Source organism: Eleutherodactylus coqui, unplaced genomic scaffold, assembly GCF_035609145.1.
Source record: "Eleutherodactylus coqui strain aEleCoq1 unplaced genomic scaffold, aEleCoq1.hap1 HAP1_SCAFFOLD_133, whole genome shotgun sequence".
In the NCBI taxonomy this organism is placed as follows: domain Eukaryota; kingdom Metazoa; phylum Chordata; class Amphibia; order Anura; family Eleutherodactylidae; genus Eleutherodactylus; species Eleutherodactylus coqui.
In genome coordinates, this window is record NW_027102555.1 from 20001 (window position 1) to 41073 (window position 21073).

A 21073-nucleotide genomic window follows, 5' to 3' on the forward strand; every position below is an offset into this window, starting at 1 on the left:
CTGGAGAAGAAGGATATTACAGGATATAAATATTAGGTGAAGTGTCAATCCGGGTATATAGGCAGGTAGGAACTATTAGGGGTTGATCCAGGGAACAGTCTGATTGCCATTAGGGAGTCGGGAAGGAATTTTTCCCCCAAAAGGGCTAATTGGCTTCTGGCCTTGGGGTTTTTTGCCTTCCTCTGGATCAACACAGTAGGATAGACAGGCTGGACTAGATGGACAATGTCTTCATTCGGCCTTACATACTATGTTACTATGTTACTATGTATACACACGCTCGCGCACATGTATGTATACACACGCTCGCGCACACATATATATATGTATACACACGCTCTCACACGCATATATATATGTATACACACGCTCGCGCGCACATATATATACAGGCACAGTTTGGATTGACAGAATGTTGTGAATCTTGTATCTCCACACCGTTTGTGGCAGCTTTGACCGTGGATGTAGCCCTTGCCACTAGGAGGCGACACGAATTATTGCAGGCACCCAGATAACTAGTTGGTTTGGAAGCAGTAGGAGCCGCCAAGGAGGACCTGCAGAGACCAGATACAACTGCGGATGGCGCTGTGTGTCACAACAAAGGGAACACTGTGACGTTGGTACGCTTCAAGGTGCCAACTAAAGGAAGGTTATAGATTTTTTGGAATAGGCTTGGTGTGCCAAGATTGTAGCCCCAGTGCGGCGTGTGACGGCCGACGCTGCCGATGTCCACGGAGAAAAAGGGGTTTTCAAACTTTATTTTTTTTATCATTTTTTTGGGGGGGTCCCTCTAGAGGCCTTGTGTCTGCAATCCTATGATCATACACCGCAATACTTCTGTACTGCAGTGCATTATTACTTGTGCTAGCGATCAGAGGTCATCCCATCCGCCCTCCACAATTACCTGATCATGTCACGGCCCCCCCTCCCCCTGTAGACACTTGACAAGTCATGGAAGGGGTTAACAGTAGGGTTCAGTGTTTTCGTAGACCCCGCTGGTGCAGCAGGAGGCTGGCTGTCTGTGTACGCAGACATTCCTGTGCAGCCATCCATTTCCATGAAGGGGTTAATCCGCATGTGAGGTGTAATGCGTGGAGTTTGCATGTTCTTCCCGTGTTTTGGCGGTTCCGCTGGTATGGGGACGGGATGAGCTGGTGTCCAGCGCTGCGGCGTGCGTGCTGTGAAGCTGATGATTATCTCCTCCGCAGCGTCCCCCGCGGGTGGCTTCCAGCGCAGCGTCTCTCCAGCAAGGACTCCGTCGTCCTGACGTTGGCTCTGAAGCAGCAGAATGTGGAGAAGTTGGAGGCGCTAGTGAGCAGCGTGTCCGACCCCGACTCGCCCCACTACGGTAAGTGAGGGGGTACTATGGGATGTTGGAGACCTTGTAGTGCTCACGATCGATGAGCGGACCCTGGGGGGTGCACGGCCCTCATCGGCTCCTCCGGGGTCATCGGGTCCTCTGGGTCATCGGCTCTTCCGGGGGTCATCGGGTCCAACCCCCTGCACAATGCAGATCACTAAATCATCCCAGACAGATGTCTGTTCGGCCTCTGAACACTTCCATTGAAGGAGAACTCACCACCTCCCATGGCAACCTGTTACACTCATTGATCCCCTCACTGCCTAATATCTAATCTGTGTCTCCTCCCTTTCAGTTTCATCCCTTCTAGTCTTTCCTTGTGCAGATGAGAATAGGGCTGATCCCTCTGCACTGTGACAGCCCTTCAGATATTTGTAGACCGCTATTAAGTCTCCTCTTAGCCTTCTCTTCTGCTAAACATTCCCAGATCCTTTAACCGTTCCTTATAGGACATGATTTGCAGACCGCTCACCATCTTGGTAACTCTTCTCTGAACTTGCTCCAGTTTGTCTCTGTCTTGTATAAAGTGGGGTGCTCAGAACTGGACCCAGTATTCCAGATGAGGTCTGACTAAGGAAGAGTAGAGGGGATAATGACCTCACGTGATCTAGACTCTATGCTTCTCTTATACATCCCAGAACAGGACCCAGTATTCCAGATGAGCTCTGACTAAGGAGGAGTAGAGGGGGTAATGACCTCAGTGATTTGCAGACCGCTCACCCTCTTGGTGGCTCTTCTAAGCTAACAGATGAGCGCAGGCTGCCAGTCGTCTGTAGCGATGTATGTCCGCAGTTAGAAGTCTCTTCAGCGGGCGCCAGTCTTCCCGCTATATAGCCCGTGGGCGTTGGGGCGCCCCCATGAGAATGTACGTCCGTATGGTTGTGCAGCTCCCACTATTGATGCGACACACAAGCGTTTGCAGCTGATTTGCGTGCCGGACCCCTTTTTGCCCCGTGTAGTAGGACCTCTAGTGGTGGGTGCCTGCGGTTTCTGCCTTGCAGTCGGCTCAGTCAAGTTAATAAACCAGCGTTTGGGGCTCCCCTAGCTGTTTAAGAACTTCGTCCCTGTGGCGGTAGTCTGACGGTCCCTCCGGTAGGAATGGAGATTTGTCAGAGCGCTGTTGCTAGGGTCATAAACTCCAGGGGCCCAAGGTACATACTGCCCCCCCCCCCCCCAAAGGAGAGAAATGCCTGTATAGCAGAAGTAAATCCTCCCCGCCAAACAGTGATCATGTACATACTGGCAATGAAGAAAACCCCATACAGAGACCAGTGTTACCACAACACAGGGCCTAAATAATACCGAATCACCGTGACCACTACAAAGTGACCAATATTACCCATAATACCGCCTCACCGTGACCACTACAAAGTGACCAATATTACCCATAATACTGCTGTACACGGCCTAATACCGTCATACCGTGACCAGTACATAGTGACCAATAATACCCATAATACTGCTGTACACGGCCTAATACCGTCACACCGTGACCAGTACATAGTGACCTATATTACCCATAATACTGCTGTACACGGCCTAATACCGTCACACCGCGACCAGTACATAGTGACCTATATTACCCATAATACCACTATACACGGCCTAATACTGCCTCACCGTGACCAGTACATAGTGACCAATATTACCCATAATACCACTATACACGGCCTAATACTGCCTCACCGTGACCAGTACATAGTGACCTATATTACCCATAATACTGCTGTACACGGCCTAATACCGCCTCACCGTGACCAGTACATAGTGACCTATATTACCCATAATACTGCTGTACACGGCCTAATACCGCCTCACCGTGACCAGTACATAGTGACCTATATTACCCATAATACTGCTGTACACGGCCTAATACCGCCATACTGTGACCAGTACATAGTGACCTATATTACCCATAATACTGCTGTACACGGCCTATGTAATACCGCCATACCGTGACCAGGACATAGTGACCAATATTACCCATAATACTGCTGTACACGGCCTAATACCGCCTCACCGTGACCAGTACATAGTGACCAATATTACCCATAATACTGCTATACATGGCCTAATACCGCCATACCGTGACCAGTACATAGTGACCAATATTACCCATAATACCACCTCACCGTGACCGGTGTACATAGTGACCAATATTACTTATAATACCACTATACACGGCCTAATACCGCCACACCGTGACCAGTATATAGTAACCTATATTACCCATAATACTGCTGTACACGGCCTAATACCGCCATACCGTGACCAGTACATAGTGACCTATATTACCCATAATACTGCTGTACATGGCCTAATACCGTCACACCGTGACCAGTACATAGTGACCAATATTACCCATAATACTGCTGTACACGGCCTAATACCGTCACACCGTGACCAGTACATAGTGACCTATATTACCCAAAATACTGCTGTACATGGCCTAATACCGTCACACCGGGACCAGTACATAGTGACCTATATTACCCATAATACTGCTGTACACGGCCTAATACCGTCATACCGTGACCAGTACATAGTGACCAATATTACCCATAATACTGCTGTACACAGCCTAATACCGTCACACCGTGACCAGTACATAGTGACCTATATTACCCATAATACTGCTGTACACGGCCTAATACCGTCACACCGTGACCAGTACATAGTGACCTATATTACCCATAATACTGCTGTACACGGCCTAATACCGTCACACCGTGACCAGTACATAGTGACCTATATTACCCATAATACTGCTGTACATGGCCTAATACCGTCACACCGTGACCAGTACATAGTGACCTATATTACCCATAATACTGCTGTACACGGCCTAATACCGCCATACTGTGACCAGTACATAGTGACCTATATTACCCATAATACTGCTGTACATAGCCTAATACCGTCATACCGTGACCAGTACATAGTGACCTATATTACACATAATACTGCTGTACACGGCCTAATACCGCCATACTGTGACCAGTACATAGTGACCAATATTACCCATAATACTGCTGTACACGGCCTAATACCGCCATACTGTGACCAGTACATAGTGACCTATATTACCCATAATACTGCTGTACACGGCCTAATACCGCCTCACTGTGACCAGTACATAGTGACCTATATTACCCATAAAACTGCTGTACACGGCCTAATACCGTCACACCGTGACCAGTACATAGTGACCTATATTACCCATAATACTGCTGCACATGGCCTACGTAATACCGCCATACCGTGACCAGTACATAGTGACCTATATTACCCATAATACTGCTGTACACGGCCTAATACCGCCTCACTGTGACCAGTACATAGTGACCTATATTACCCATAATACTGCTGTACACGGCCTAAATAATACCGCCTCACCATGACGGGTATATAGTAACCAGTATTACCCATAATACCACTATACACGGCCTAATACTGCCACACCGTGACCAGTATATAGTAACCAATGTTACCCATAATACCACTATACACGGCCTAATACCACCTCACCATGACCAGTACATAGTGACCTATATTACCCATAATACTGCTGTACACGGCCTAATACCGTCACACCGTGACCAGTACATAGTGACCTATATTACCCATAATACTGCTGTACACGGCCTGATACCGCCATACCGTGACCAGTACATAGTGACCTATATTACCCATAATACTGCTGTACATGGCCTAATACCGTCACACCGTGACCAGTACATAGTGACCTATATTACCCATAATACTGCTGTACACGGCCTTATACTGCCACACCGTGACCAGTACATAGTGACCTATATTACCCATAATACTGCTGTACACGGCCTAATACCGTCATACCGTGACCAGTACATAGTGACCTATATTACCCATAATACTGCTGTACACGGCCTCATACCGTCATACCGTGACCAGTACATAGTGACCAATATTACCCATAATACTGCTGTACACGGCCTAATACCGCCATACCGTGACCAGTACATAGTGACCTATATTACCCATAATACTGCTGTACACGGCCTAATACCGTCATACCGTGACCAGTACATAGTGACCTATATTACCCATAATACTGCTGTACATGGCCTAATACCGTCACACCGTGACCAGTACATAGTGACCAATATTACCCATAATACTGCTGTACACGGCCTAATACCGCCATACCGTGACCAGTACATAGTGACCTATATTACCCATAATACTGCTGTACATGGCCTAATACCGTCACACCGTGACCAGTACATAGTGACCTATATTACCCATAATACTGCTGTACACGGTCTAATACCGTCACACCGTGACCAGTACATAGTGACCTATATTACCCATAATACTGCTGTACATGGCCTAATACCGTCACACCGTGACCAGTACATAGTGACCTATATTACCCATAATACTGCTGTACACGGCCTAATACCGCCATACTGTGACCAGTTCATAGTGACCAATATTACCCATAATACTGCTGTACACGGCCTAATACCGTCACACCGTGACCAGTACATAGTGACCTATATTACCCAAAATACTGCTGTACATGGCCTAATACCGTCACACCGGGACCAGTACATAGTGACCTATATTACCCATAATACTGCTGTACACGGCCTAATACCGTCATACCGTGACCAGTACATAGTGACCAATATTACCCATAATACTGCTGTACACAGCCTAATACCGTCACACCGTGACCAGTACATAGTGACCTATATTACCCATAATACTGCTGTACACGGCCTAATACCGTCACACCGTGACCAGTACATAGTGACCTATATTACCCATAATACTGCTGTACACGGCCTAATACCGTCACACCGTGACCAGTACATAGTGACCTATATTACCCATAATACTGCTGTACATGGCCTAATACCGTCACACCGTGACCAGTACATAGTGACCTATATTACCCATAATACTGCTGTACACGGCCTAATACCGCCATACTGTGACCAGTACATAGTGACCTATATTACCCATAATACTGCTGTACATAGCCTAATACCGTCATACCGTGACCAGTACATAGTGACCTATATTACACATAATACTGCTGTACACGGCCTAATACCGCCATACTGTGACCAGTACATAGTGACCAATATTACCCATAATACTGCTGTACACGGCCTAATACCGCCATACTGTGACCAGTACATAGTGACCTATATTACCCATAATACTGCTGTACACGGCCTAATACCGCCTCACTGTGACCAGTACATAGTGACCTATATTACCCATAAAACTGCTGTACACGGCCTAATACCGTCACACCGTGACCAGTACATAGTGACCTATATTACCCATAATACTGCTGCACATGGCCTACGTAATACCGCCATACCGTGACCAGTACATAGTGACCTATATTACCCATAATACTGCTGTACACGGCCTAATACCGCCTCACTGTGACCAGTACATAGTGACCTATATTACCCATAATACTGCTGTACACGGCCTAAATAATACCGCCTCACCATGACGGGTATATAGTAACCAGTATTACCCATAATACCACTATACACGGCCTAATACTGCCACACCGTGACCAGTATATAGTAACCAATGTTACCCATAATACCACTATACACGGCCTAATACCACCTCACCATGACCAGTACATAGTGACCTATATTACCCATAATACTGCTGTACACGGCCTAATACCGTCACACCGTGACCAGTACATAGTGACCTATATTACCCATAATACTGCTGTACACGGCCTGATACCGCCATACCGTGACCAGTACATAGTGACCTATATTACCCATAATACTGCTGTACATGGCCTAATACCGTCACACCGTGACCAGTACATAGTGACCTATATTACCCATAATACTGCTGTACACGGCCTTATACTGCCACACCGTGACCAGTACATAGTGACCTATATTACCCATAATACTGCTGTACACGGCCTAATACCGTCATACCGTGACCAGTACATAGTGACCTATATTACCCATAATACTGCTGTACACGGCCTCATACCGTCATACCGTGACCAGTACATAGTGACCAATATTACCCATAATACTGCTGTACACGGCCTAATACCGCCATACCGTGACCAGTACATAGTGACCTATATTACCCATAATACTGCTGTACACGGCCTAATACCGTCATACCGTGACCAGTACATAGTGACCTATATTACCCATAATACTGCTGTACACGGCCTAATACCGTCACACCGTGACCAGTACATAATGACCTATATTACCTATAATACTGCTGTACACGGCCTATGTAATACCGCCATACCGTGACCAGTACATAGTGACGTATATTACCCATAATACTGCTGTACGCGGCCTAATACCGCCATTCCGTGACCAGTACATAGTGACCTATATTACACATAATACTGCTGTACACGGCCTAATACCGTCACACCGTGACCAGTACATAGTGGCCTATATTACCCATAATACTGCTGTACACGGCCTAATACCGTCACACCGTGACCAGTACATAGTGACCTATATGACCCATAATACTGCTGTACACGGCCTAATACCGCCACACCGTGACCAGTACATAGTGACCTATATTACCCATAATACTGCTGTACACGGCCTTATACCGCCATACCGTGACCAGTACATAGTGACCTATATTACCCATAATACTGCTGTACATGGCCTAATACCGTCACACCGTGACCAGTACATAGTGACCTATATTACCCATAATACTGCTGTACACGGCCTAATACCGTCACACCGTGACCAGTACATAGTGACCTATATTACCCATAATACTGCTGTATACGGCCTAATACCGCCTTACCGTGACCAGTACATAGTGACCTATATTACCCATAATACTGCTGTACACGGCCTAATACCGTCACACCGTGACCAGTACATATTGACCTATATTACACATAATACTGCTGTACACGGCCTAATACCGTCATACCGTGACCAGTACATAGTGACCTATATTACCCATAATACTGCTGTACACGGCCTAATACCGTCACACCGTGACCAGTACATAGTGACCTATATTACCCATAATACTGCTGTACACGGCCTAATACCGTCACACCGTGACCAGTACATAGTGACCTATATTACCCATAATACTGCTGTACACGGCCTTATACCGCCACACCGTGACCAGTACATAGTGACCAATATTACCCATAATACTGCTGTACATGGCCTAATACCGTCACACCGTGACCAGTACATAGTGACCTATATTACCCATAATACTGCTGTACACGGCCTGATACCGCCATACCGTGACCAGTACATAGTGACCTATATTACCCATAATACTGCTGTACACGGCCTAATACCGTCACACCGTGACCAGTACATACTGACCAATATTACCCATAATACTGCTGTACATGGCCTAATACCGCCATACCGTGACCAGTACATACTGACCAATATTACCCATAATACTGCTTTACACGGCCTAATACGGCCATACCGTGACCAGTACATACTGACCAATATTACCCATAATACTGCTGTACACGGCCTGATACCGCCATACCGTGACCAGTACATAATGACCTATATTACCCATAATACCGCTGTACACGGCCTATGTAATACCGCCATACCGTGACCAGTACATAGTGACCTATATTACCCATAATACTGCTGTACACGTCCTAATATGGCCATACCGTGACCAGTACATAGTGACCTATATTACCCATAATACTGCTGTACACGGCCTAATACCGTCACACCGTGACCAGTACATAGTGACCTATATTACCCATAATACTACTGTACACGGCCTAATACCGCCATACCGTGACCAGTACATAGTGACCTATATTACCCATAATACTGCTGTACATGGCCTAATACCGTCACACCGTGACCAGTACATAGTGACCTATATTACCCATAATACTGCTGTACATGGCCTAATACCGTCACACCGTGACCAGTACATAGTGACCTATATTACCCATAATACTGCTGTACACGGCCTAATACCGTCACACCGTGACCAGTACATAGTGACCTATATTACCCATAATGCTGCTGTACATGGCCTAATACCGTCACACCGTGACCAGTACATAGTGACCTATATTACCCATAATACTGCTGTACACGGCCTAATACCGCCATACTGTGACCAGTACATAGTGACCAATATTACCCATAATACTGCTGTACACGGCCTAATACCGTCACACCGTGACCAGTACATAGTGACCTATATTACCCATAATACTGCTGTACACGGCCTATGTAATACCGCCATACCGTGACCAGTACATAGTGACCAATATTACCCATAATACTGCTGTACACGGCCTAATACCGCCATACCGTGACCAGTACATAGTGACCTATATTACCCATAATACTGCTGTACATAGCCTAATACCGTCATACCGTGACCAGTACATAGTGACCTATATTACCCATAATACTGCTGTACACGGCCTAATACCGTCACACCGTGACCAGTACATAGTGACCAATATTACCCATAATACTGCTGTACACGGCCTAATACCGCCATACCGTGACCAGTACATTGTGACCTATATTACCCATAATACTGCTGTACACGGCCTAATACCGTCACACCGTGACCAGTACATAGTGACCTATATTACCCATAATACTGCTGTACACGGCCTAATACCGCCATACCGTGACCAGTACATAGTGACCTATATTACCCATAATACTGCTGTACATGGCCTAATACCGTCACACCGTGACCAGTACATAGTGACCTATATTACCCATAATACTGCTGTACATGGCCTAATACCGTCACACCGTGACCAGTACATAGTGACCAATATTACCCATAATACTGCTGTACATGGCCTAATACCGTCACACCGTGACCAGTACATAGTGACCAATATTACCCATAATACTGCTGTACATGGCCTAATACCGTCAAACCGTGACCAGTACATAGTGACCTATATTACCCATAATACTGCTGTACACGGCCTAATACCGTCACACCGTGACCAGTACATAGTGACCTATATTACCCATAATACTGCTGTACACGGCCTGATACCGCCATACCGTGACCAGTACATAGTGACCTATATTACCCATAATACTGCTGTACACGGCCTAATACCGTCACACCGTGACCAGTACATAGTGACCAATATTACCCATAATACTGCTGTACACGGCCTAATACCGCCATACTGTGACCAGGACATAGTGACCAATATTACCCATAATACTGCTGTACACGGCCTAATACCGTCACACCGTGACCAGTACATAGTGACCTATATTACCCATAATACTGCTGTACACGGCCTAATACGGCCATACCGTGACCAGTACATAATGACCTATATTACCCATAATACTGCTGTACATGGCCTAATACCGTCACACCGTGACCAGTACATAGTGACCTATATTACCCATAATACTGCTGTACACGGCCTAATACCGTCACACCGTGACCAGTACATAGTGACCTATATTACCCATAATACTGCTGTACACGGCCTAATACGGCCTCACCGTGACCAGTACATAGTGACCTATATTACCCATAATACTGCTGTACACGGCCTAATACCGTCACACCGTGACCAGTACATAGTGACTTATATTACCCATAATACTGCTGTACACGGCCTAATACGGCCATACCGTGACCAGTACATAGTGACCTATATTACCCATAATACTGCTGTACACGGCCTAATACCGTCACACCGTGACCAGTACATAGTGACCTATATTACCCATAATACTGCTGTACACGGCCTAATACCGTCACACCGTGACCAGTACATAGTGACCTATATTACCCATAATACTGATGTACATGGCCTAATACCGTCATACCGTGACCAGTACATAGTGACCTATATTACCCATAATACTGCTGTACACGGCCTAATACCGTCACACCGTAACCAGTACATAGTGACCTATATTACCCATAATACTGCTGTACATGGCCTAATACCGTCACACCGTGACCAGTACATAGTGACCTATATTACCCATAATACTGCTGTACACGGCCTAATACCGCCATACCGTGACCAGTACATAGTGACCTATATTACACATAATACTGCTGTACACGGCCTAATACCGCCATACCGTGACCAGTACATAATGACCTATATTACCCATAATACTGCTGTACATGGCCTAATACCGTCACACCGTGACCAGTACATAGTGACCTATATTACCCATAATACTGATGTACACGGCCTATGTAATACCGCCATACCGTGACCAGTACATAGTGACCTATATTACCCATAATACTGCTGTACACGGCCTATGTAATACCGCCATACCGTGACCAGTACATAGTTACCTATATTACCCATAATACTGCTGTACACGGCCTAATACCGCCATACTGTGACCAGTACATAGTGACCTGTATTACCCATAATACTGCTGTACACGGCCTAATACCGTCACACCGTGACCAGTACATAGTGACCTATATTACCCATAATACTGCTTTACACGGTCTAATACCGTCACACCGTGACCAGTACATAGTGACCTATATTACCCATAATACTGCTGTACACGGCCTTATACCGCCATACCGTGATCAGTACATAGTGACCTATATTACCCATAATACTGCTGTACACGGCCTAATACCGTCACACCGTGACCAGTACATAGTGACCTATATTACCCATAATACTGCTGTACATGGCCTAATACCGTCACACCATGACCAGTACATAGTGACCTATATTACCCATAATACTGCTGTACACGGCCTATGTAATACCGCCATACCGTGAACAGTACATAGTGACCTATATTACCCATAATACTGCTGTACATGGCCTAATACCGTCACACCGTGACCAGTACATAGTGACCTATATTACCCATAATACTGCTGTACATGGCCTAATACCGTCACACCGTGACCAGTACATAGTGACCTATATTACCTATAATACTGCTGTACACGGCCTTATACCGCCATACTGTGACCAGTACATAGTGACCTATATTACCCATAATACTGATGTACACGGCCTATGTAATACCGCCATACCGTGACCAGTACATAGTGACCTATATTACCCATAATACTGCTGTACACGGCCTAATACCGTCACACCGTGACCAGTACATAGTGACCTATATTACCTATAATACTGCTGTACACGGCCTTATACCGCCATACTGTGACCAGTACATAGTGACCTATATTACCCATAATACTGATGTACACGGCCTAATACCGTCACACCGTGACCAGTACATAGTGACCTATATTACCCATAATACTGCTTTACACGGTCTAATACCGTCACACCGTGACCAGTACATAGTGACCTATATTACCCATAATACTGCTGTACACGGCCTAATACCGTCACACCGTGACCAGTACATAGTGACCTATATTACCCATAATACTGCTGTACACGGCCTTATACCGCCATACCGTGATCAGTACATAGTGACCTATATTACCCATAATACTGCTGTACACGGCCTAATACCGTCACACCGTGACCAGTACATAGTGACCTATATTACCCATAATACTGCTGTACACGGCCTAATACCGTCACACCGTGACCAGTACATAGTGACCTATATTACCCATAATACTGCTGTACATGGCCTAATACCGTCACACCGTGACCAGTACATAGTGACCTATATTACACATAATACTGCTGTACACGGCCTAATACCGCCATACCGTGACCAGTACATAATGACCTATATTACCCATAATACTGCTGTACACGGCCTATGTAATACCGCCATACCGTGACCAGTACATAGTGACCTATATTACCCATAATACTGCTGTACATGGCCTAATACCGTCACACCATGACCAGTACATAGTGACCTATATTACCCATAATACTGCTGTACACGGCCTATGTAATACCGCCATACCGTGAACAGTACATAGTGACCTATATTACCCATAATACTGCTGTACATGGCCTAATACCGTCACACCGTGACCAGTACATAGTGACCTATATTACCCATAATACTGCTGTACATGGCCTAATACCGCCATACCGTGACCAGTACATAGTGACCTATATTACCTATAATACTGCTGTACACGGCCTTATACCGCCATACTGTGACCAGTACATAGTGACCTATATTACCCATAATACTGATGTACACGGCCTATGTAATACCGCCATACCGTGACCAGTACATAGTGACCTATATTACCCATAATACTGATGTACACGGCCTAATACCGTCACACCGTGACCAGTACATAGTGACCTATATTACCCATAATACTGCTGTACACGGCCTAATACCGTCACACCGTGACCAGTACATAGTGACCTATATTACCCATAATACTGCTGTACACGGCCTAATACCGTCACACCGTGACCAGTACATAGTGACCTATATTACCCATAATACTGCTGTACACGGCCTAATACCGTCACACCGTGACCAGTACATAGTGACCTATATTACCCATAATACTGCTGTACACGGCCTAATACCGCCATACCGTGACCAGTACATAGTGACCAATATTACCCATAATACTGCTTTACACGGCCTATGTAATACCGCCATACCGTGACCAGTACATAGTGACCTATATTACCCATAATACTGCTGTACACGGCCTAATACGGCCATACCGTGACCAGTACATAGTGACCTATATTACCCATAATACTGCTGTACACGGCCTAATACCGCCATACCGTGACCAGTACATAGTGACCTATATTACCCATAATACTGCTGTACACGGCCTAATACCGTCACACCGTGACCAGTACATAGTGACCTATATTACCCATAATACTGCTGTACACGGCCTAATACCGTCACACCGTGACCAGTACATAGTGACCTATATTACCCATAATACTGCTGTACACGGCCTAATACCGTCACACCGTGACCAGTACATAGTGACCTATATTACCCATAATACCGCTGTACACGGCCTATGTAATACCGCCATACCGTGACCAGTACATAGTGACCTATATTACCCATAATACTGCTGTACATGGCCTAATACCGTCACACCGTGACCAGTACATAGTGACCTATATTACACATAATACTGCTGTACACGGCCTAATACGGCCTCACCGTGACCAGTACATAGTGACCTATATTACCCATAATACTGCTGTACACGGCCTAATACCGCCATACTGTGACCAGTACATAGTGACCTATATTACCCATAATACTGCTGTACACGGCCTATGTAATACCGCCATACCGTGACCAGGACATAGTGACCAATATTACCCATAATACTGCTGTACACGGCCTAATACCGCCTCACCGTGACCAGTACATAGTGACCAATATTACCCATAATACTGCTGTACACGGCCTAATACCGTCACACCGTGACCAGTACATAGTGACCAATATTACCCATAATACTGCTGTACACGGCCTAATACCGTCACACCGTGACCAGTACATAGTGACCTATATTACCCATAATACCGCTGTACACGGCCTTATACCGCCATACCGTGACCAGTACATAGTGACCTATATTACCCATAATACTGCTGTACATGGCCTAATACCGCCATACCGTGACCAGTACATAATGACCTATATTACCCATAATACTGCTGTACATGGCCTAATACCGCCATACCGTGACCAGTACATAGTGACCTATATTACCCATAATACTGCTGTACACGGCCTAATACCGTCACACCGTGACCAGTACATAGTGACCTATATTACCTATAATACCGCTGTACACGTCCTAATATGGCCATACCGTGACCAGTACATAGTGACCTATATTACCCATAATACTGCTGTACACGGCCTAATACCGTCACACCGTGACCAGTACATAGTGACCTATATTACCCATAATACTGCTGTACACGGCCTAATACCGCCATACCGTGACCAGTACATAGTGACCTATATTACCCATAATACTGCTGTACACGGCCTATGTAATACCGCCATACCGTGACCAGTACATAGTGACCTATATTACCCATAATACTGCTGTACACGTCCTAATATGGCCATACCGTGACCAGTACATAGTGACCTATATTACCCATAATACTGCTGTACACGGCCTAATACCGTCACACCGTGACCAGTACATAGTGACCTATATTACCCATAATACTGCTGTACACGGCCTAATACCGCCATACCGTGACCAGTACATAGTGACCTATATTACCCATAATACTGCTGTACATGGCCTAATACCGTCACACCGTGACCAGTACATAGTGACCTATATTACCCATAATACTGCTGTACACGGTCTAATACCGTCACACCGTGACCAGTACATAGTGACCTATATTACCCATAATACTGCTGTACACGGCCTAATACCGTCACACCGTGACCAGTACATAGTGACCAATATTACCCATAATACTGCTGTACACGGCCTAATACCGTCACACCGTGACCAGTACATAGTGACCTATATTACCCATAATACTGCTGTACACGGCCTAATACCGTCACACCGTGACCAGTACATAGTGACCTATATTACCCATAATACTGCTGTACACGGCCTAATACCGTCACACCGTGACCAGTACATAGTGACCTATATTACCCATAATACTGCTGTACACGGCCTAATACCGTCACACCGTGACCAGTACATAGTGACCTATATTACCCATAATACTGCTGTACACGGCCTAATACCGTCACACCGTGACCAGTACATAGTGACCTATATTACCCATAATACTGCTGTACACGGCCTAATACCGTCACACCGTGACCAGTACATAGTGACCTATATTACCCATAATACTGCTGTACACGGCCTAATACGGCCATACCGTGACCAGTACATAGTGACCTATATTACCCATAATACTGCTGTACACGGCCTATGTAATACCGCCATACTGTGACCAGTACATAGTGACCTATATTACCCATAATACTGCTGTACACGGCCTATGTAATACCGCCATACCGTGACCAGTACATAGTGACCTATATTACCCATAATACTGCTGTACACGGCCTAATACCGTCACACCATGACCAGTACATAGTGACCTATATTACCCATAATACTGCTGTACACGGCCTATGTAATACCGCCATACCGTGACCAGTACATTGTGACCTATATTACCCATAATACTGCTGTACATGGCCTAATACCGTCACACCGTGACCAGTACATAGTGACCTATATTACCCATAATACTGCTGTACATGGCCTAATACCGTCACACCGTGACCAGTACATAGTGACCTATATTACACATAATACTGCTGTACACGGCCTAATACCGTCATACCGTGACCAGTACATAGTGACCTATATTACCCATAATACTGCTGTACACGGCCTAATACCGCCATACCGTGACCAGTACATAGTGACCTATATTACCCATAATACTGCTGTACACGGCCTAATACCGCCATACCGTGACCAGTACATAGTGACCTATATTACCCATAATACTGCTGTACACGGCCTAATACCGTCACACCGTGACCAGTACATAGTAATCAATATTACCCATAATACTGCTGTACATGGCCTAATACCGTCACACCGTGACCAGTACATAGTGACCTATATTACACATAATACTGCTGTACACGGCCTAATACCGTCATACCGTGACCAGTACATAGTGACCTATATTACCCATAATACTGCTGTACACGGCCTAATACCGCCATACCGTGACCAGTACATAGTGACCTATATTACCCATAATACTGCTGTACACGGCCTAATACCGCCATACCGTGACCAGTACATAGTGACCTATATTACCCATAATACTGCTGTACACGGCCTAATACCGTCACACCGTGACCAGTACATAGTGACCTATATTACCCATAATACTGCTGTACACGGCCTAATACCGCCATACCGTGACCAGTACATAGTGACCTATATTACCCATAATACTGCTGTACATGGCCTAATACCGTCACACCGTGACCAGTACATAGTGACCTATATTACCCATAATACTGCTGTACACGGTCTAATACCGTCACACCGTGACCAGTACATAGTGACCTATATTACCCATAATACTGCTGTACATGGCCTAATACCGTCACACCGTGACCAGTACATAGTGACCTATATTACCCATAATACTGCTGTACACGGCCTAATACCGTCACACCGTGACCAGTACATAGTGACCTATATTACCCATAATACTGCTGTACACGGCCTAATACCGTCACACCGTGACCAGTACATAGTGACCTATATTACCCATAATACTGCTGTACACGGCCTAATACCGTCACACCGTGACCAGTACATAGTGACCTATATTACCCATAATACTGCTGTACACGGCCTAATACGGCCATACCGTGACCAGTACATAGTGACCTATATTACCCATAATACTGCTGTACACGGCCTATGTAATACCGCCATACCGTGACCAGTACATTGTGACCTATATTACCCATAATACTGCTGTACACGGCCTAATACCGTCACACCGTGACCAGTACATAGTGACCTATATTACCCATAATACTGCTGTACATGGCCTAATACCGTCACACCGTGACCAGTACATAGTGACCTATATTACCCATAATACTGCTGTACACGGCCTAATACCGTCACACCGTGACCAGTACATAGTGACCTATATTACCCATAATACCGCTGTACACGGCCTATGTAATACCGCCATACCGTGACCAGTACATAGTGACCTATATTACCCATAATACTGCTGTACATGGCCTAATACCGTCACACCGTGACCAGTACATAGTGACCTATATTACACATAATACTGCTGTACACGGCCTAATACGGCCTCACCGTGACCAGTACATAGTGACCTATATTACCTATAATACTGCTGTACATGGCCTAATACCGTCACACCGTGACCAGTACATAGTGACCTATATTACCCATAATACTGCTGTACACGGCCTAATACCGTCACACCGTGACCAGTACATAGTGACCTATATTACCCATAATACTGCTGTACACGGCCTAATACCGTCACACCGTGACCAGTACATAGTGACCTATATTACCCATAATACTGCTGTACACGGCCTAATACCGTCACACCGTGACCAGTACATAGTGACCTATATTACCCATAATACTGCTCTACACGGCCTAATACCGTCACACCGTGACCAGTACATAGTGACCTATATTACCCATAATACTGCTGTACATGGCCTAATACCGTCACACCGTGACCAGTACATAGTGACCTATATTACCCATAATACTGCTGTACACGGCCTAATACCGTCACACCGTGACCAGTACATAGTGACCTATATTACCCATAATACCGCTGTACACGGCCTATGTAATACCGCCATACCGTGACCAGTACATAGTGACCTATATTACCCATAATACTGCTGTACATGGCCTAATACCGTCACACCGTGACCAGTACATAGTGACCTATATTACACATAATACTGCTGTACACGGCCTAATACGGCCTCACCGTGACCAGTACATAGTGACCTATATTACCTATAATACTGCTGTACATGGCCTAATACCGTCACACCGTGACCAGTACATAGTGACCTATATTACCCATAATACTGCTGTACACGGCCTAATACCGTCACACCGTGACCAGTACATAGTGACCTATATTACCCATAATACTGCTGTACACGGCCTAATACCGTCACACCGTGACCAGTACATAGTGACCTATATTACCCATAATACTGCTGTACACGGCCTAATACCGTCACACCGTGACCAGTACATAGTGACCTATATTACCCATAATACTGCTGTACACGGCCTAATACCGTCACACCGTGACCAGTACATAGTGACCTATATTACCCATAATACTGCTGTACATGGCCTAATACCGTCACACCGTGACCAGTACATAGTGACCTATATTACACATAATACTGCTGTACACGGCCTAATACCGTCACACCGTGACCAGTACATAGTGACCTATATTACCCATAATACTGCTGTACACGGCCTATGTAATACCGCCATACCGTGAACAGTACATAGTGACCTATATTACCCATAATACTGCTGTACACGGCCTAATACGGCCACACCGTGACCAGTACATAGTGACCTATATTACCCATAATACTGCTGTACACGGCCTAATACGGCCATACCGTGACCAGTACATAGTGACCTATATTACCCATAATACTGCTGTACACGGCCTAATACCGCCATACCGTGACCAGTACATAGTGACCTATATTACCCATAATACTGCTGTACACGGCCTAATACGGCCACACCGTGACCAGTACATAGTGACCTATATTACCCATAATACTGCTGTACATGGCCTAATACCGTCACACCGTGACCAGTACATAGTGACCTATATTACCCATAATACTGCTGTACATGGCCTAATACCGTCATACCGTGACCAGTACATAGTGACCTATATTACCCATAATACCGCTGTACACGGCCTATGTAATACCGCCATACCGTGACCAGTACATAGTGACCTATATTACCCATAATACCGCTGTACACGGCCTAATACCGTCACACCGTGACCAGTACATAGTGACCTATATTACCCATAATACTGCTGTACACGGCCTAATACCGTCACATGTCCAGAGATCGCCACCCAAGTAGGAACCTCCTTGTCTCATGAAGTCTGTGCCCCGCGGCCATGTTGGTCTACTGACGGATGCCAGCAGTCCACGGCTGCCAACTTACCTCTCCGCTTTGCTACCTGATGTCTAATAATGTTGCTGTCTCCCGCAGGTCAGTTTCTGTCCCTGGAAGAGCTGCGCTCTCTTGTCCGGCCGTCCGATGAGACCCAGAGGGCGGTGAGGACCTGGCTGGAGAACCACGGGGTCCGGAGCTGTGACCGTATTGTGACCGGGGACTTCTTACAGTGCCAAGCAGATGCCAGGTCAGCCTCGTGCCAGTGGTATGCCACAGCCAGTGGGGGCGCTGTGACGGAGCCTGAACATACAGGAAAGGGGTGGGGGTGTAGCTGGTGGTCCGTCATGGCGCACTGATCTTGCTTCGCTGCCCCCACTGCACAACATTCTGGGGCATAAAGGGAAGATTTGGAGGAAGTAAGAATTGGGGAGAAGGTGTAAAACTGCAGAGAACTGCGCCGCAGCCGTCCCAGGCCTGACGGACATGGGGCTGCCACGAAATGCTGGCCAAGATAAAAGGGGTGTGGTGTGGGCGGGGCTTAACGGCGCATATGTTCTGCCCTCTGATATTCTAGTGGCCGCAGTTGTGGCCCCGGTAGTGATAGGGCCCCTTTAAGTGACCCCCCACCACCACCTTCCCCTATCAAGGACGGCACGCCGAATGCGCAGGGTTGTTGCCCGGTCGGCCTTTAATATGTCTAGTAACAGGTTAATAGTGGCAGTGGCGGCCCTACACGGACGCCATCCTGATCTCATCCCCTCATCTCTGCAGGACTGCGGAGAGGCTGCTGCCCGGAGCCCAGTTTGTCCGTTATGTGAATGGGGACAGAAGTGTCATCAGATCCAGTTCTCCGTACTCGCTGGATCCCGACGTGGCGTCGCACATCGACTTCGGTGAGTTACCATTGGCAACAAAATATCCATAAAGCATACTGGGAGGGGGCGGAGGGCCCGGCGCTCGCCGCACTGGGAGGGGGCGGAG

The 21073-nt window shown here is 46.1% G+C and overlaps 1 protein-coding gene across 1 annotated transcript in view; it reads left to right on the forward strand.

Annotated features, from left to right (window-relative positions):
- The window catches only part of TPP1 (tripeptidyl peptidase 1), a 47598-nt gene that overhangs the window by 10821 nt on the left and 15704 nt on the right, over positions 1 to 21073 (forward strand). The window contains exons 2-4 of the mRNA XM_066588933.1: positions 1209 to 1348; positions 20189 to 20339; positions 20864 to 20985. The gene's annotated coding sequence lies outside the window, so the exon portion shown is untranslated. The remainder of the gene's footprint in view (positions 1 to 1208; positions 1349 to 20188; positions 20340 to 20863; positions 20986 to 21073) is intronic.